This window comes from Pipistrellus hanaki (genome assembly GCF_964339955.1).
Source record: "Pipistrellus hanaki genome assembly, chromosome: 10".
In the NCBI taxonomy this organism is placed as follows: domain Eukaryota; kingdom Metazoa; phylum Chordata; class Mammalia; order Chiroptera; family Vespertilionidae; genus Pipistrellus; species Pipistrellus hanaki.
In genome coordinates this window covers 65,312,639-65,334,541 of record NC_140512.1, presented here as the reverse complement: position 1 = coordinate 65,334,541, position 21,903 = coordinate 65,312,639, and positions in this window count along the sequence as shown.

Genomic DNA, 21,903 nt, shown 5'->3' with positions numbered 1-21,903 from the left:
TGTCATATTAATTATTTCTTTTAGAAATACAGATCATTGTAATCCAGTGATTGCCTTTGTTACAAACAATAAATTTTAATTACATTTAAAACATTTAATTAATAGTAATTAATTATTATAACTGCACAATATTAATTACAATTACATTTTAATTAAGAGCTCTAATTCCATTTAAAAAATAGAAGAGAAAATTTTTCAAGCTCAAGATATTCTTTCAAATCCTAAATGTTTGTTTTTTTAATTACTGCTATTCTCTTTAGAATAAGTATTTTCTCTTTTTACTTAATTGACTTCTGATGTCCTGAATATATTATATTTTTTATTCAATATTCATCTTGAACCAATAAAAGAAGAATCAAATCAATCAGAAAACTAGTTGGATACATTATTTCTATTTGTTTGTTAAAATATAAGGATGGTTTATTGTTGTTAAAAATTGTTGAGTTGATGTATTTTATTGAATTGACCAATTATAATAGTCTAGATGGCAGACTATTGGTTTTCAAGTTTTGTAGAGAGGAGTCAATTTCTTTGGCAATAATATATAAATTCTTAGGACACTACATCAATAAATCAATTTTATTTTTTAAATATATTTTTATTGATTTCAGAGAGGAAGGGAAAGGAAAAGAGAGAAATATAAAAACATCAATGATGAGAGAGACCAGGCATGTACCCTTGACCTGAATCAAACCCAGGGCCCTTCAGTCCACAGGCTGACCCTCTATCCACTGAGCCAAACCAGCTAGGGCTTAATTTTATTTTTGGTTGTATTTGAGGTCATCTCCTGCTATATAACTTTGGACCTTAAGGTTCTTACAAGGGTATTTCTTGGATCACATGATCTCACACATCTAGAGGAAATAATGAACTACACAAACAGACCCAGAGAAAGAGAACCAGCGATCAGACTCTCAAACCTCAGAGGGAAAGTAAGGGGGGATGGGGGTAAGGGGAAGAGATCAACCAAAGGACTTGTGTGCATACATATGGACCTAGCCAGTGGCCATGGACAATGGGGAGATGGGGGTGGGGCATATCTAGGGAGGGGTTTGGGATGGGAATGGGGGAATAAGGACAATTATGTGAGACCATAATCAATAAAATAAAATCAATAACAAAATATTTGGGAATGAATTATAAAAAACACTTTATATAGGTATATACTAATTTTGACCCCGTCTCTGGATTGTTTAGTCAATTCTGGAGCATCCTTAGTTCTTACAACTGTCTCACAGTATATCAAAATATTAGATGACCATTTTCTAGATAAATTAATAGCTTCTTCACAATTCTCCAAACTGTAAGGTCAAACCACTGGAAATATCATTAGAATTCCAGGATGGAGTAGATTACACTAATATTAAATTTTCAGAGTAAAGAGGACTTTAACATATTTTGATTGATTTCAGAGAGGAAGGGAGAGGGAGAGAGAGATGGAAACATCAATGATGAGAGAGAATCATTGATCGGCTGCCTCCTGCACGCCCCTAACTGGGGATGGAGCCTGCAACCCAGGCATGTACTCAGGACCTGTCAGTCTGCAGGCTGACACTTTAGCCACTGAGCCAAACCAGCTAGCACAGGAAATATAATTTTAAATTTATTCTGATCAATCCATGTCTTGGAGTTTTGAAATGCCTTCCTTATGACACTAAAGCCAGATGTACATGCTAAATATCACACTATGTTACGTAACAGTATGCCAAAACAATCATTTCTATGTGTCCTGTAGGGAATCCTAAATTACAGAATAACATGTGAAAAAGCCAAAGACTTAAACTTCTGATTCAATAGGGATTTGCATTTTTAAATAGTACTCTAGTACCCTAATTGATCATGATACATGAAGTTCCTTGGTTGCACTTCTAGGATTACCAATCAAAGTGCTAAACATATCAGGATCAATTAGAATAAATAAAGATGTAATAGAAGAGAGAAATATAATACTAAAACCATATTATCAAGGAGTAGAACATTTCACCCATAAATAAAAATCCAGACTTTGATTCAAGAATAGCCAAATATTGAGGTCACCAAAGTTCATCTTTATTAAATAAATGGATTTAAAACTACCCAGGTATCATATCAGAAACTTATAGGGTAAAGGATATTCCAGAATTTGGAGATTTGTATTGGCTGGAAATGAATTTTTCTTAACATGATCTTAAATTAAGCATATTTCAAATACTCCTTTGACTTTAACAGTATTGTTATATGGTTTCTCTGTTTTGAGAAGAAATTAATAACTAAAACCAATATATTGCTGAGATATGAAAATGCTAATTAAAACACAGTGTATCTACCAGGAAATGATCTGGCTGTGATTATTTAGGATCCATTGATTGCCAAGGTTGTTGGCTAATTTAACTGGATAGGTAGATATCCTCCTTATCCACACTGCCCCCTTGGGCCAATTTCCTGAAGTGTTCCTAAAAATCAGATAAATGATGAGTAAAATGTTAACTATTTGGCAAAAGTGAACAAGTTATTCTAGTTCTGTGTGAAATCCTTCAAGCAGGACTAGGTACATAATTTGAAGGGTTCAGCATAAAAAAAAATAAAAATGTAAGGTAACTTGTTAAAAAATCTTAAAAATTTCAAAACAGCAATAGCAGAACACTAAACCAAGTGTGGGCCTCTGCCGAGAATGGAGGCTCTGTGCTATTGTACAGGCTGCCTGCTCAGAACACCAGCCCTACCACCCCGTGTATCGGAGTCTTGAATGTAGAAAATTCTTGGAATTTTGGAAAGATGGCTCAGTTGTTAACATTAAAAAATATAAGTGATATAGATGAAGATGATACATCCAAGAACCAGTTGGGAAAGTTGTGATAATTATGTGATTAAAACACATATTCTGATGGCTAGTGACATGCTACATATATTTACTGTGAAAGGGAATGTTGGGTGGCTTAATAGATATGGCTAATTGAAATGATTCTGAGTAGGATGTAGCATGCAGTTGGACTAGTTTCTACCACTAATTTGGAATGCAGCAGGATAATGTGAAGTCTTTTACTACTTAATTAAACTTTTGTAATGCCTGTTTAACCAAGATGAATAAAATACATAAATTGTATGAGGTGACATCTCATACACACAATAAAAGAGAAATGTAAAAATCAGAACAGTGGGTACATTAAACTGAGTCTGAATAATTGAAACCAATTTAATCATTTGAGATTTTATCCTAGCTGACGTAATACTGTAGCAGTTATATTCTAATTGTAACCTGTTTCATTTTACTCTGCCTTTGTAGTTAATTATTACAGTCAATTTGTAAAATGACATGGTTCCACATTTGCATAGGTCACTATTAAATAAATGAATAGCTGAAATTACTCTAGCATTGAAGTGTCAACTTTGGTAGAAGTCAAGAGGACTTCAAATGTTCTTGTAAAATCCCTTAATGTGTTAATGACCACTATTAAACTGCAATTAAAAGGCCAGGAAAATGCCTAAAACAGTTAATAGAAAAATAGCACAGACACAATTAAAATTATTCTGGAATTTTTTGACTGATAGAAAATAAAGTGGTAATCTGTAGAAGATGTAGTGTGAATCTATTTCCAACGGAAGGCAGATTTGACAGTTTAATGATAACAAATCACAGGCTGCCTTTTGGGGAAGCATTGCATGTCAGCTTGAAATTAACATGAGTAGTAAACAAGACAATGTGGTGACTTTACCTTGCATTTAAATTACTACTTATTATGTTACTAAATAATAGCTTCAAATGCTTTGGTGTCCAGGTTACTGATCTACGGTCTATCTGTGTGAGATAAGGAGAGAAAGTACTGAAAGAGGATATGTTTAAATTTTTGTCATCTTAAATAAAGGATAACGGTGATGTCTTCACTGTGTAGTCTTGTGAGGGTTGCCTGGAAACCTTTCCCTGACTCTGCTGTTCATCAAAACCCTAACATTGCCACGAGAGCACTTCGCTCGGCATAGACATATTTCCAAGTATCAGGGATTGTAACTTGAAAATATACCAGGAAAAGATTTACTGAGGATTATACATAAATACTCAACTCGGGAGAAACTTCTTAAACCAGAATGGATTGGACACTCCAACAAAAGATACTTATGCAAATTATAATCTGGGTAAAGGTTTTTATTTTATATATATATATATATATATATATATATATATATATATATATATTATTGATTTTTTTACAGAAAGAAAGGGAGAGGAATAGAGAGCTAGAAACATTGATGAGAGTCATCAATCAGTTGTCTCTTGCACGCCCTCTACTGGGGATGTGCCCTCAACCAATGTATAATACATGCCCTTGACCGGAATCAATCCCAGGACCCTTCAGTCCACAGGCTGACGCTCTATCCACTGAGCCAAACTGGATTCGGCTTTATTTTTTTTTAATATTCTACCCAGATTATTTCTTCTTGACCCAGATTTCACAAAATGTGAAAATCACCTACATTTTTTTTTCTTTACTAAGTATAAAACATGGGTGTACCAAAATGTGTGTGCTAAAATTTACTTTACTACATTTGCCTATGGGCATGATGGCTAACTATAGTTGTAAATACAAATGAAAAAATCCACCAGTATAGTTATTAGGGTGACTTAAGTATGAATCCATCCATATACATATTCTTTTTCCATATTTATTTTAATATTTCAGCCATAACTATTTTTTTTGCCTTGAGTCATTTATATGATCCTAGTTCTATATTTAAATTCATATATAAATTTCATCATTAGTTTAAGCAGACATATGTCCAAGATAAATTTATGGAGAACACTAAATCCTTAATAATAGCAATTTATTCATCTCTGATCACTGATCTTAATGATTGGTAGAATATAACATTAGTGGTGTGCTTCAATGGTGCATAATATTTATATACTTTTAATGTCAACTACAGCAAAAATCACTTGACCCATATCTAAAATGTAACCAGTGGGGAAAGTTGCATTAAATACTCACTACCAGAGAAATGTGTTATAGTAGCTTAAGAGAGAAACAAAATACCTATTTTACTAAGGCAACCAAAAATTAGAAATTCTTTAGGTGCGTCAATGTGAGGTTCCATACTGGAAGCACACGTTGATACACCATTTTGTAGATTCCGTAAAGGCCTAATGGCCAAAAGTTGTTAGGAGAACATTTGTAAGCAGTATAGCACTAAGTATATGAACTGAACATTTGAGAGTGAATATTTCAAAAGTGGTATGACCCCTCTTTAAAAGGTCATGGGAAAAATAGTTTGGGGCAATTATTAATTCCTCCCAAAGGGCACTTAAATTTTTAATATTGCATTGCTATTCAAATAGTAGCATATACATTTTCTAAAGTAAAATTATATTTTATTGGCAATTCTTTTTACAGAAAAAATATTTTCTTACATTATAAGTTATCCTTAACAGCAAAACATTTTTTTTAAATAATTTTTGTCCTAAAAGAAAAATGAAAGAAGAAAAAGTCTAGAAGTTACTTCCATGTTTATAACTTGGCACATTTGAATCAGTGAAACAAAAGTGCCTATTGGAATGTCACTTTCCCCATGTACATAAAATGGCAATTGAACTAAGGTTATGCTGTTTTCTGTGTCTCAATCTCAGAAGCTTTCTGAAGAGCTGTTTAACTGACTGCAAGGCCTTCAGTCCCATGTATCACATTGCAAATCCATAGGGTGGAATAGTAGTAACTATTATCAATATAACTTTTTTTTGTAATTGCTGTGCTCTATTATGAAAAAATTATATATATATTTTATTTATTTATTTATTTATTTTTTGCTAGAAACAACCTACACTGCACCAAGAGCAGGACCAAGAACAGAAATCGGGGCCTGGATTGGAAGTCTCCCGGGGAAAGCAGAGGAGGCTCAGCTTTGTCCACCTACCAGAACATGCTTTGCTTGAGAAATATCAGGGATAGAAGAAAAGGTCCAGTGATTTTTTCAACCATTGTGCTGCAAGAAACTTTAAAACATGCAATAACAGACTATTTAGTCAGGGGCTCTGAACTCTTTTCCTTAGCTTGTCAAATAAAAAAAGACAGCAGCTGACACAATAGCCACCCAGTGTGAATTCCCTGTCTTGAACCATACATATATAGATCATATAATAGAATTGTATCTTATTGGACATGTGACATAATAAGGTTAAATGTGATTGGTTAATTCTTAGTACCAGAAATCCTTATATATAAATATAGGCACCTACTTTTTAAAAAAGTCACTTTGGATCAAAAGGGTAAGTAATTACTATTATTATTTTTATAAATCAACATTATGCCTATATATTTTTTTCAGATGGGCAAAAAAAAAACTATGTTGTTGTTGTTGTGCTGTAGGATTTTAGTAATTCTTTTAGGTGTGCCATGAAGTGAAAAATGTTGAAAATCACTGGTCTAGTCTATTACCAAACTACTGGTATCCTTAATGAGCCGACTTCAAGAAAAAAGTAGACAGGTAGTGGGATAAGGAAGCATTGATAAGATTTAATATTCAGGTGATTCATTTCCATATGAAGATGCTTTCATTGAGAATAGTTCCTCAGTAGTTTATTTTTCTGTCAGAGAGCAGCCCTAATCAGATTAAGAAATGTCCCTTACAAATGGAGGTCTGCTAAGTGCCCTTTAGTCATCCATAAAAAAAGGATTGAAGGTACTTTGGTCAAAAAGTGTGAGGGATGAGGCCTCTGAATTGAAAGTATATATTTTTTGAAGTATTTTCAATCAAATAGTTGACATTCCTTCATGTAATTCCTTATAAAGTGCCATAATAATTTAAAGATGTACTCATTTATTCAACCATTTATCCTATACATATAACCTTATCTATACTAATAAAGGGTAATACGCTAATTAGACTGGAGAGACTGGTGTCTTCCAGATGTCCTTTTGGACACAACGGAAAAGTACATAGCCATAAAAAGAAGGAAACCTTACTTTTTGTGAGAACATAGACGGACAGGAAGAGTATTATGCTAATTGAATAAGCCAATTAGAGAAAGGTAAATATCATATTCTTTTACTTATATGTGGAATATAATGAACAATTAAACAATCAAACAAAAGAGAAACAGACTCATAGAAATGGAGAATAGAGTGACAGCCATTAAGGTGGTGGAAGATAGAAGGTCTAAGTGGACAAGGAGAGAAGATTAAGCAAAAACAAACAAATAATAACAATAGCAACAAAAACCACCCAAAACTCATAGACACAGACAATAGTATGTTGATTACCAGAGGGATAGCAGGTGGGGGGAAGTAGAAGAAGATAAAGAGATGATAAACGGTGTGGGAAAGAGACCAGGCCTAGGGTAGTGAAAACACAAGATAACATATAGATAATGTATTATAGAGTTGTGCACTTGAAAGGTACATTATTTTATGAATCAACGTCACCCCAATAAATTCAATTTTAAAAGATTAGGTTCAAGTACTCCAGCTGTATAACTATGGGAAGGTTTAACTTCAAATAATGACACTCCTATTAACTTACATAGTTTTAAACACTGTAAAATTATCATTTTAACATCTACTTTCACTAAAATTTGAACGTCTATGAAACTATGATTCTTCATTTTTCTAAATTAAAGTTTTGATTAATTTTTATTCTGTGATAAATTGTTTTATTGTTCATTTAGAAGTATTATTTTTGCTTAAGTTTCAGAAGGAATGCTTTTAAATCAGCAATTACTTTGAATGCATTAGAATGATTTAGTTGCTCATATTGTTAGAAAAGTAACTGGGTCCTAAACAAAAAAGAAGTAATTGTGAAGTTGAGGAAATGTAGATCTATTTAAAGCTGAGATGACAGTTGTTGAGCATTGTGATGTATCATCTTGACATGAACTGAATGATGTATATTAGTGACTGACAGCAGCAATGTCAGGATTTACATTATCGCACACACAAACTTCATGGGAACATGCTATTAGCACCCACAGTAAGCAGTGATGAGTAATGAGATAAAAATTGACAATGTCAATAGCCATAAGTCCTCATAGCCAGGAATAATGAACTGCTCGTGTATACATAAAGGTGTGTGTTCATAGACATATACATAATGAAATATACCTTTCATGCTTTCCATCAAAATTAAATTTTGTATTGTAATACATGCTCAATCCCTAAGTGGCAAAGTTAATGTTGATGTGGATTAAATGTATGCTATATTTGCCACAAAGCACTATGTTAAAGGTAGTGTTCTTTTAGAGATGGGAAGATCTGAAATATGTGCTTTTCCTACCTTACATTTAAAAATGACCAAAATATATATTTTTTTATTTTTCTAACTTCTTCTCTTTTATTCTGTGCTAATAGTTAACCTTCTGTACACTTGATCTAGAAGTGCTCTAAGCATTAGATAAAAAGTATTTTTCTTTTTATCATGCTCTCTCATATATTAGAATTTTTTATAATTTAGAAAGAATGGCATATTAGACTCAGAACTTTCTTTAGAAATTCAAATTTATAAGAGAAAAATAGTAATGATTAAGTATGCAAAAACCTAAGTAATTTTAGTACATTTAACAATGCTTTGAAAATCATGCTATGAAAGTAAAATTTAACACTTCGTTGTGAGTGTATATGAAGACCCTGGTATGTGCACATTCTTCAGGCAATAACTTTATATTCTTTGCCCACTTAATCTTTATTTTTTAAAGAAAATATATTAAAAACCTTGTAGACCCCTCTCATAGTTGCTAAGACATCTAAGGTCAACAAAGGCACTTCGCTGAGTTCTGTGGATTAGTCACCCCTGCACCAGAAGCTGTGAAATCTGATGAACAGCCGAGAGCGGGGAGCGGGGAGAGGCAAGGCTCACAGTGCTATTCGGTGACAAGGGGGAGGACAAGGGGCTGTCCCTGCAGTCCAGCGGGCACAGTGACGGAGCACAGTCTCACCACCAGAAAGCCTCAGTGATCAAAATACAACATGGCCAGAAGACAAGGACTTTCTAGTCCAAAGAAACATTCAGCTTTTGGCAGTTAAGTAAAGTAGATTACTACTTCCTTACAAAAAAAATTGTTGTGAATTCTTTTTACTTCCTCTCTAGTGGAGTAATAGAGTTGCTGGGCTATCAGAGAAAAAACATATACTTCATAATGAGTTAACTTCAAGCCAACCACACACATACACACACACACACACACACACACACACACACACACACACACACATACTTGGATTAACATTTTCACCATTTTCCCTTAAATGAAGATGTAATGAATAGTTATTTTAAAAATCATGGTTTTTTTATATTTAAAAGTATTCCTCTAGCAATATAATATATTTCAAATATTATGTATGTATTCTCAGTATATATTTACAATTAGTAAAAATTATATTTTATATATAAAATGTAAATTGTGTAGACCAAACTAAAATTTTTCATTGATACATTATTGGTATATATACACACACACACACTGAGTGGCCAGATTATTATGGTCTCTGAACACATAATAATCTGGCCACTCAGTAAATATATATATATATATATATATATATATATATATATATATATATATTTTTTTTTTTTTTTTAGAGACCCGGTGCTCCAGTGCATGACTTCGTGCATGGGTGGGATCCAGCCAGCCTGGCCAGAGGGAGGGGACATGGGAGGTTGGCCAGCCTGTCTGCTGGTCAAACACCTGGTCCAGGGGACAATTTGCATATTAGCCTTTTATTATATAGGATATACACTGAGTGGCCAGATTATTATGCATTCAGAGATCACAATAATTTGGCCATTCAGTATATGTGTGTGTGTGTGTGTGTACATACATTTTATATGTCCATGCATATCATCTCTCTTTTGTCTATACTTGCTTTGTAGTTCTCACCTATAATGAAGTTATACTCTGGTTCAGCTCTCTTATCAAAGAGACTAGTTACAGGTGTTTTTAGCAAAGCTGCAATTTTTGGTTTGAAAATTACATAAAGAAAGCTACCATTCAAAAGTTGAATATGGGGCAGGGGGTGGGGTGGGTTAGAAGGGATGAGTGGGGAAAAAGGGGAGATATGTAATACTTTCAACAATAAAGATTTAATTAAATAATAAAATTTTAAAAAGAAATCACAATATATAATAAAATTAAAAGTTCACATATTTTGCCGAAACTGGTTTGGCTCAGTGGATAGAGCGTCGGCTTGGGGACTGAAAGGTCCCAGGTTCGATCCCGGTCCAGGGCATGTACCTTGGTTGCAGGCATATCCCCAGTAGGGGGTGTGCAAGAGGCAGCTGATCAATGACTCTCTCTCATCGATGTTTCTAACTCTCTATCTCTCTCCCTTCCTCTCTGTACAAAATCAATAAAATATATATTTTTTTAAAAGTTCACATATTTTTTTAAAAGTTAAATATGCTTACAGAGGGAAATTATGAATAAATATGTCATTCTTAAAACATGAAAATAAAAGGAAAAAATATATAGATGCAATATATTTCATGAGAGAAAACAATAGTTAGGTTATGGTGAGGAGATTGTCTTCTTTTTAGATATTTAACATAGTTCTTTCTGTTCCTCAAGAAAAATATTCCTAGAATAATTTTTAAGGTTTGTAATACTTGTTTTATGTAAAACTTATAAATGCTGCCATCTCGTTCCACATGGATTATGTAGAGTGAATAAATTAATTAAGCCATTTAAAATATGTGCAACTATTGTGAACTGAAATAATCAGGAAGTTAATTTTATTAGTATTAATTTATTAATTTAGATGTTTATGTTTTGCTCATTTTTATGTACAGAGTTTATGTTTTAATATTTGATTTTGAATGTATCAGGATTATTAAAAGTATACTTTTTCCTGAATGAGATTTTAGTGAATTTAGCAAAAAATAATAATAATCTGAATTCTTTTTAATTCACTTAATTTTATGACTTATTTATGTTAACTTGACATCTCTCATGCTTTTTTTTTTTAATTTCAGCTTGTGTTATTTCAAGTATATTTTATTCTAATGCACAGATAATTCTTTGGTGAATGTCTATTAAATCCAGTATTTCAGTTGCTTTTCTGTGTTCTCAAACTTAAAATAATAAAGGAAGATAAACTTAACAGTATTTTTTCAAATTCATGACATTTATACATCCACTTGTGCAAGGCATTTTGTTTTGATTTACTTTGGTTTCTCTAACAGACTCTCAAGTGTGTAATTCTTATTATATAAATGAAAACTGCCTCAACTTTGAATAGTATCTCTTTTTTTATGGGTCCACTTACATATCAAAAGTATATCCTTTCACACACTTACTCGAGCTGATCAGCATGCAGTTTATTTTGCTTTCATTGTTATACATTTAAATAACCCTTGCGCGTGAATTTTAGTTTGGTCTTATATTTTGCTTATTGCACTTAACATAAAGCATTGAATATGAAAGCTAGCATATCTGAGTTTCTGGAAATAGAAATAGTCTTGCTTGTGAGTGTATTTGGTTTTAAAGAGGAATTTTGCTGTGCAAAAATATGAATATATATGTGAATATATTATAAATGAGAGTATAGGTGTGTGTGTGCACATGTGTGTATAGATATGAAATAAAAAGACTTCTAGGTGCACTGCCCTAGTAACTTCAACCACTGCATTTGTACAGTTTGACACACCTGTACATGCTGACAATGTATTTGTATGATAAACAATATTATTTGTTTTCTCTGATCTCCTTTCCCAGTTCTCAAACATTGCTATGTGTGTGTATATTTGCGTGACACTATGCATATATTTAATAATGCTGCATTTGTGCATGCTATTGGAATCGCTTTAAAGTGCAAAATAAAACTGCTAGATACAATATTTTAATATATAATTAGTAAGATTAAAAGAAATATACTTTATGAGTAGAACATATGTGCATATACTCAAAAGGACTAACAAGTCTAATATCAGATGTTTTGAGGAAAAATACATTTGCTTTAAATATGTTAGACATTGTTCTTGAGTCTGCAGTATTTGAAGAGACTTTTGTTTGTATATGTTGTATATTTTTGTTTTAGACCTTGTTTGAAGTCACTGAAAAATGATAATCATAAGAGCTACTATTTATGTGTCAGGGAATGTGCTATGTACTTTTCATGCATTATTTCATTTAATCTCTAACCACAAAGCTGTGAGTTAGATATTATTATCCTTACCTTATAAGACGGTTAAGAATTCACTGAATGTGACACAGTCACTAAGCAACAGATGCAAATGTCAAACCGAAGTTTATGCTCTAAGTATTATATTATTCAGCATACATTAGAAATAACTGAAGTTTACCCTCCAGGATTTCTAATAGGAATGCTGTTTGTTCTGATTGGGAAAAAATAAAAAAAAATAGAATAGAGTAAAACTATCATTCTATATTAAATGAGACACAAATAGATATTGCTTTATTCCCTTCCTAATAATGTCTGCTGGGATACAGAAAATCAGAATTTCCAACTTTACTCCAAGAGTTTAATAAGGCATACATTTTTGGATTCAAAGTTCATGGTAATATAAATTCCATTATATATAAATTAGAGGCCCGGTGCATGAAATTTGTGCACTGGGGAGGAGGGTCCCTCAACCCAGCCTGCCCCCTCTCACAAACTAGGAGCCCTCAGGGAATGTCTTACTCCGAGGGGAGTGGGCCTAAGCTGTAGTCTGGCCTTCCTCTGCGGGAGGTGACTGGGCTGATCAGGGGGAGGCGCCAGCCCCATCACCCCGCTGCTGCTGCCACTGCCACAGCTGCCAAGGTGTTCTCATCCGCATGGACTCCAGTCCCTTCACCACAAAAAAATGACAACTTTCTTTAGGCATTTTCAAGATGTGTCTTTCATAGGATATGACATTTCTTTTTCTTTCTTTCTTTCTTTCTTTCTTTCTTTCTTTCTTTCTTTCTTTCTTTCTTTCCTTCTCTTCTCTTCTCTTCTCTTCTCTTCTCTTCTCTTCTCTTCTCTTCTCTTCTCTTCTCTTCTCTTCTCTTCTCTTCTCTTCTCTTCTCTTCTCTTCTCTTTTCTTTTCTTTCTTTCCTCACCTGAGGATGTTTGCATTGATTTTTTGAGAGTGTGGAAGAGAGAGGGAAAGACAGAGAGAAACACCAATGTGAGAGGGACACACATTGAGCAGAGGACCCCCTGCATTGTATCCGCTGGGCTGGAGGTGTTCTGTCCACTGGGCTTCTGTCCGCTGGGCTAGGGTAGTGCCCCAAGTCAGGTGATCGCCACCAGAGGAATGCCTCCAACCCAGCAGCCCCATATTGCGTCTGCAGCCCTCCCTCCCTCTGTGTGTGGGGCTTGGGACGCTATGGGGGTGATGGTTAATTTTCATATTACCCTTTTATTAGATTAGATACATCAATGCATAAATAAATGTATCAATATAGAGTTCTTATGCTCTCTAAATTGAGGATTAGTTAAAACATTGTAGAACAAAAAATGCATAGTATCTTGCTGAAACGTATAAGTATGAATCCATTCAGTAGACTTTTTAGTGAGCTATGTAAGATTTTTCTTTCCTTTTTATGAAAGATATTTTCTAAACAATCTGAATTCCTATTTATAGCAAATGAAAAAAAGAGCCAAAAAGTCCAGTCTAGTAAATGTATAGAAAATTTCAACACCTTTATGGATTGAAATTCTATAATTAACAACAACAAAGGAAACCCATATGCAACCTATTCATTGAGTTTTGGAAAATAGCATAATAAGCACTGTGCAAAAGAATTAAATTGCATTTAAAATCCTCTGCACCTACTGTATGTAAGAAATTGTGCTGGTGCTTAATGATGCATTGAAATTTACATGAACACATATAAAATATTTTTTAAAATAATATTTAAAAACTAGCGGCCCAGTGCTTGAATTCATGCACCAGTGGGGTCCCTCAGCCTGGCCTGTGGAATCAGATTGAAACCAGCTCTCTGACATCCCCCGGGGTCCTGGATTGCAAGACACTGCAGGCCAGGCCGAGGGACCCCACTGGTGCTCAACTGGGGCCGGGGAGGGATTCAAGAAGTTGGCCAGCTGGGGAGGGACCAGGGAGGGCTCCAGGGCATGTCCAGCCCATCTTGCTCAGTCCTGATTGGCCAGATTCCAACAGCAAGCTAACTTACTGGTTGGAGCATCTGCCCCCTGGTGGTCAGTGCACATCATAGTGAGTGGTTGAGTGGCCATAACATATCATTAGCATATTATTCTTTGATTGGTTGAACAGCAGACCAGTTGACCTGACACTTAGCATATTAGGCTTTTATTATATAGGATATGATACAGTTTTAAAAGGCATATTTGCAAGTATTTCAAAAGCTTGATAGAATCAGAAAACACTCTGTGTGGAAGATTTAAAATGGCAGCAGAGTAAGTAGATGCTGCACGGACATACTCCCAGAAACAAACTGGAAAATACAGAAAAACTTCCTGAATCATCAATCGAAAACTCCCAGGAGAGAACCCTGATGACCGAGGACCACAAGTGGAGACCACATAGAGACTGTTTTTCTTGAAATATTAAAAAAAAAAAAAAAAAAAAAAGCTTGATAGAATCAGAAGTTCATATTTTGAAATATAACAATATTCTCAAAACTTCTAGTTTCTGTTTTACTTCAGAACCACTTTAGAACTTTTTGAAAATTCATATCAAGTGGTTGTATTTAAATCGCAGAATTAAATTTGTGAAATATTTCCTCTCAAAGGAATTGTCATTAAGTATTATATCATATAGCACTCTGTGTATGACTTGCCCACCATGTTCTTTTTTTTTTTTTTTTTTTATACAATTTAATCGCAGTTGCTAGTTACAAAAACACCTATTTTATATGTGGTCTACACTACTTTGGTTAAATTAGAAGTGCAAAATACTTGTGTCATTTAGCATATACATCTTGCCTACTCTCTAACCAATGTTCACTGCAGACATGCTAATGTGAATATCCTTTTTAAATTATAGCTTTTGACAAAATATTTTTGTGAAAATTTACTTCTAGAAAATATTAATTTTTTTTCATTAATAAGTTCAGTACCATCATTCTCATTTTATATATGAGGCCAGAGACACAGTGGGAGTTGAGTGTGGGGCTATCTTTCAATAGTTTCAGCTTGCTAGCAGTACAGGCATTAGATTTAAAGTTACTAATTGCCCTTAGCACACACCTCTTCTTGTCCTCAAAACAAGAACTTATTTTAAGAAAGAAAACAATCTTGACACTTTTAATAATATTTAAACTTCTGCGAGTTATAAAATCATTACCTCCATGTTTTGTCTGCTCCTTGTCCTTAGAGGTATTTAAAATAATGCAATCCTATGCATTGAAGTGTGAAAGCTAAGATTTTTATTTTTTTTTACATTTTTTCCTTAAACATGTCTAAAATAACTTATTATAAGTGATGATTTCCTGATGTCAATGATCAGAGCAACAAACTTGGGTGTATATTTGTGTATTATTGATATAAATGTTTTAAAGATAGTCCACAACTATAGTTAACATTAATGTGCAAAGCTAGTAAGAATGCATATCCGTCTTGTAGGTAAATCTGTGTTGCTCTGTATCATTGTGAGAGAGTGCATCTATCCAGAGACAAGTGAGCTTGGCTAACAATGAAAAATGAGCTCAGATTCCACCAACAAGAAAGAAAATGAATAATCTTACTTTGGATTGTTAGAAGGATAAAATTACCTGTAACAGCCATAACTTAAATACTATTTTTGCTTAATAAGATACTTGCTGTCCATTATAAGAAATAAAAATAATCCTATTTTTTTCTGACATTGCCCATTTGTCCATAAACATTTTATTGTAATTGTATATGTCATATGTAAATATAAGTCTTCCACAATAGTAATCCCTACTATGATTAAGCAATCGTTATGTGTTTAGTTAAATAATCCTCTCCATACCCTGCCAGGCAGATAGTTCCATCCCCGTTATATGGACGTGAAAGACAAAGTTCTGAGGTGATGGATGTGTCTCCAGGGTTTCTGGACAGATAGTAGCAAGATATTTTGAATCCAGGGTTTCTTGGTTCACTCCATGGGCCACAGTGACTTCCCCCGTCCTAACGCACCCTCCTTTCTACCTGCTTTCAGAATCTCTTTTAGTTTTAGTAACCATAAGGTGAAGATTACTAGAAGTAAAATTCTGTATGTCTAGCTGTCAGCACATGGCAGTGAAATGTTAACTCAATCACCACAAAAATGTGCATTATCATCTATCTTATTCCAATCCAACATTATCCAGAAAGGTAATTAACTAATTCATGCTAAGACATGAATGACTATTAATAGTATCCTTGCCCTCTGCCTTCCTATTAAACTATCTGAATAATTTCCAGAAGGACTGCTTTCAAAGTAGAACATGGTAGCCCAATGATTATCTGATTAATAGAGGCAAATAACAAAGGGAACCAAATAATTCCAGGAAATATTGCATAGTATTATCTGGGATTAATAGTAATAAAAGACAGTTGAAAATATACCATAAAGCCACAAAACATGGCTTTAATTGAGTAATTTAGATGAAAATCTTACATTCATTGATATATCTATATAACTTTGTCTCTGTACATATGTATATACACACACACCACACTGGAGAGCAATCTGTCTCTCAACCTCTCTCTAACACACACACACAAACACACACACACACACACACACACACACACACATGTGTATATGTATGCATATGCATGCTTATGAACATATATCAAAGCCTATAATCATTCAGTCTTATTATATGGAGTTAGGAATGCCACAAATCAAGATAATATCCTTAAAACGTAAGGTTTATATAACAAAATCCATTATAGCACTATACGGCAAGTTTTTCCTACCAGAATGGCTATCATCAATGAAACACCAATCAGAAAGAATATATGTACCCCATGTTCATAATAACATTATTTACAACAGCAAAGATCTGGAAGGAGCCCAAGTGCCCATCAGCAAGGTACATTTACAAGATGGAATACTACAGAGCTGTAAAAAAGAAGGAAATCTTACCTTTTGCAACAACATGGATAGACTTGGAGAGTATTATATGCAAAGTGAAATAAGCCAGTCAGAGGAAGACAAATACCATATGATTCCAATATGTACAATCTAATGAACAAAATAGACTGACACACAAAATAGGTCCAGAGACATAAAGGTATGGAACCGACTTAGAGCTCTCGGAGGGAAGGGGTGAGGGCGGGAAGAGATTAACCAAAGAATTTATATGCATATATACATAGCCCATGGACACAGACACTAGTGCAGTGAAAACCTGCAATGGGGCAGGGACCTAGTGGAGAGACAAAGGGGGCACATGAGAGACATCTGAAATACTATCAACAATAAAAATAAAATTAAAAAAATAAATCAATCATTCAGACAACATATAACAAGTGTTGGCGAGGATGTAGAGAAAAGAGAACCCTCATGCATCGTTGGTGGGAATAAAAATTGGTACAGCCACTATGGAAATCAGTACAGAGTTTTCTCAAAAAATTAAAAATGGAACTGCCTTATGACACAGTTATTCTACTTCTAGGAATATTTCTGAAGAAAACCAAAACACTAATTTGAAAGAACATATTTACCCCTATGATCGCCGTAGCATTTATAATTGGCAAGATACAAAAGCAGCCCAAGTGACCATCAGTAGGAGTGGATAAAAAATACAGTACATTTACACAATAAAATACTATGTGGCTGTAAATAAAAAGGAACTCTTACCTTTAGAGAATTATAGATGGACATGGAGAATACTAAGCTAAGGGAAATAAGATAATCATACAAATACCATATGACTTCACTTATAGTAGTATGTGGAATCTAATGAACAAAGCAAAACAGAAACAGACTCAGAGATACAGAGAACAGACTGACAGCTGTCGGGCAGGGGAAAGAGATATGGGGCTGGGTGAAAAGGTGAAGAGATTAAGGAAAAAACTCATAAACATAGACAACAGTATGGTGATTACTAGAGGAAAAGCAGGTTGGTGGGAGGTAGAAAAGGGTAAAGGGGGCATAAATGGTGTCAGAAAGACACTTGACAGAACAATGAATACACAAGATACAGACGATGCATTACAGAACTGGACACTAGGAAGCTATATAATTTTATTAACTAATGCCACCCCAATAAATTAAATAACATTTGTAAAATGACAGGTGTTAGACAAATCCTCAAAATCAGTGTTAAGAGAACGTTCCACTGAATCTACTTTTTAACAATTGCCAACATTTGATGGCATAATTATTATATAAAGGTAATAGGATAATTTCTTGCCATTAAAATATAATTTTATTTACATTACATATGTTATAAGTAACATATGTCAGAAAAAATATTACTAAGTGTAAAATGAAAAGAGTATGTTTTCGCTGGTTTTGTTGATGACAATTTGTCATGTAGGCTTGAATTTCCAGATGGAGGTGTCATTCTGAAAGTCGTTACTGGAGAATGAGATAATTAACTGAATTAAAAATCTGTGTCTTCCCTTCTCTGGTGCTAAACATGTTTTGCCTTTTTTTTTTTTTTTTTTTTTTTTTAATAATGTCTGTCCACTTAAACTAAATTGCTTTGATTGAAAGTAAAAATCAGGTTTTCTCATAAATAAACTCAGAAAAACATGTTCCCCAATAAGCATTCCTTTTAGTTCCTGGAATTCAGAGTTCTTTATATCTCAACAATATCATGGTAAAGATTTGATTTTGAGCCTTTTCTTCAATTTGGCTTTTCCTAGTTATACAAATTTCCATCTGGAATCACACAGGAGTGTTAGGTAGACATTTCATGTGCTTAAAGCTAGACAAACTCAGGGATATGTTGTGAACAGAATTCTGAATCACAATTGGGATTGTTAACTTTTTCCAAAATAGCATTCATAATGTTTACTGGGAACAAACAGTAGAAGTGTATATACAGATTTTAGTTTTATAAACAAGGCAGAGTAATATGCTTAAGAAAATAAAAAAAGCCTCAGTATACAGTTCGGATTAAGGACCACTGCTCAATTCTAGCTCAAGTATGGAGTATTTAGATGACAGATATATCAATGGCTAAATATATGAATGGATGGATGGGTGGATAGATGATTGATTGATAGTTACACACACCAAGGGAAAGGAAAAAAGTGAAGAATCATTTAGTATGGTTTTTAAATTTTGGTTAAATTTAACAGTGGATTTATATTTCTTAAGTTAGAGATATAAAATATGATAAGGTACCTGTAAAGGTGCTCATGTTTTTAAAATATTTAAATTTTAGACCAAAGACTAATTGTAATTTGCACAATATATCTTTAAATAGGATTTTCTCTAGAGTGATGATAAAAAAAAAACCCTCATATTTCATACATTTTTAAACTGGACACTTATTAGTCATCAATCAATATGCAATTGTGACTTTTATAATCCTATATAATAGAAGCCTAATATACTAAGTATCCAGACATCCATTCAACCAATCAAAGCGTAATATGCTAATGATAAGCTAAGACCACTCAACCACTCACTATGACATGCACTGACCACCAGGGGGCAGGCACTCTGACTGGTAGGTTAGCTTGCTACTGGGGTCTGGCTGACTGGGACTGAGCGAGATGGACTAGACACACCCTGAAGCCCTCCCACAGACCTTCCCCGGTTCACCAACCTCCCACATCCTGGCCCCAATTGTGCACTGGTGGGGTCCTCAGCCTGGCCTGCGCCCTTGTGCAATCCAGGACCCCTCAGGGGATGTTGAAGAGCTGGTTTCAGCCCGATCCCACAGGCCAGGCAGAATTCATGCACAGGGCTCTAGGATAATATATAATAATATTCAAGGCTTTAATTATTATGTTATGGAAAATGCAAGTTATGTATGGAAATGAAATTCAGTTAGGTCAGTCAACCCTACCGGATAACCAACCATCAGGATCTTTCCATGAGAGAAGATAGATTAGAGTGGTGGGAACCAGGAGAAAGGATAGAGGAAGACAGAGAGATGACAATAAGTTTGTGCTTGTTTTTACTTTAATCTTTAGTAACTAAGCCTTCCAAAGTAAACAAGGGTGGCAATTCAATGCAAGCAAAACATTTTGGGGACACTGGCTGAGTTAAATTAGGCTGTGTTTTGCCAAAGCCACTAGCTTGCTCTCCCAAGGCATCAAGCTGCAATCTGAGATCAGAAGAGAGGCTGTGCATTGAAAAGGCCCACCTTCCTCAGGCTTCCCTTTCTGCTCCCAACTTCTCTCTTATCTGCTTCTCAAAATTCCTGTCCAATGCTTTCCTCCCTCTCTCCCTTGCTCTATCTTTTTCCTCCCTCCCTCCTTCCCTTCCTTCTTTTCCTTATCAGCCCAAACTCCAGGGTATTCCCTTGCCACAGAGTACAGTCTTAGCTAGCAGCTTCTTACTGGACCACAGTTATGTGGCCTATCATAGTTCATGGCCAGAACCCAAATGGAAAACGCTGGTAGCACTGGCTAAATTTCACCATTGTTTGGTCTGTGGTATTAACATATCTTAGGTTTAGCAACTAACCCTCACTCTTCTCAGATTGTCACCTTTGTCATTTATCTCTGTCCTTTCTCTATCCTTTAAAGGTCATTTACAAGTCAGTAAATCAATATTTATGTGCAATGTTTTTTAACATAGAAACTTCTGGAAATGTCACTAAATAATTTTTCCCAAAAGAAGTTCTACCATCCATATGGAAGGTCATTAGAGAATATTACATTTGGGTTCGGCTGTCAGTGGGAACTATCTACCACTTCTGTGGCTATAAAATGTCAAAGAAATTTTGGAAAAGTAATTTATGTTTTATCCTAACATAGTTATATTTATCTCTAAATATTTTTCTCCTTATTACCAGTAAATATATTCCTTTAGAAGAATATTAGTCAAGATAACAGTGAATCATACCATTGAGCTGGACAATAATCTTTTCTAAGGTTCTGACAGGTTCTGATACAATATAAATTTCTTTTCACTGTGACCAGGATGATGAAATTGAGAGGAATGAACTAAAATGCCATGAGACATGTTTTCCTTCTTATCCTCATAACTGGAAATAATCATTCTGCCAATTTATTTATATGAGAACACAAGTTTGCTACATCAGAGCAATTTTAAAGTTTACACACAACATAAATGTCAACTTTGAGAATATTAAGAAAGGGTTTTAGAAGTTTATTTTCACTTTCCCACTCATTTCTATTCGTCACCTCTTTCTGGAATAGAAAAAATATATTTTTGCACCTAAGTCCTTTTTGATGATGTTTAAATGCAGTTTATCCTTCTGACTCTCGGTAGTTAAAATCTTTTCCAAAACAAATAAACAAGTTGCAGATTCTAAATACTATTAAATAGTTAAAAAGAAAATGAAGACTTACAATGAATTGAAGGCCAAATCTCCTCTGGATTTCTAAGGAGTAAGCAAGGCTACTTCCAGCAACTGTAAATAACTGGGGGGAAAAATCAAAGAAAAATTATTCCAAATTGGTTGGATAATGGCAAATCTTTTGGCTCTCTTCAACCACTCAAAGAGAGTTTCAAATTAGAGTCTGACTATGATACTTGAAGTATTTGTTGATGGGGGAAAAAAATACAATGACTAGTATACAAAGGAGATTGAGCCCCTGTCAGTGTAGCTCACTTGGTTGGAGCATCATCCCGCACACCAAAGGATCATGGGTCCGATTCCTGGTCAAGGCACATGACTGGGTTTCAGGTTCAGTCCTGGATGGGGCATGTGCAAGAGGCATTCGATCGATTTTTCTCTCACATATCAATTTCTCTCCCCTCCACTCTCTAAAATCAATAAGACATCCTTGTTTGAGGATTAAAAAGATAAAAAGATGAAATGGTATCATGCTCTCTGCAGAAACTCTAAATTGGTCTCTAATCATTTATATAAATTTCATGCAACTATTTACCATCCCGATAAATAAAAAATGAACACTTACCATAGTGACTGCA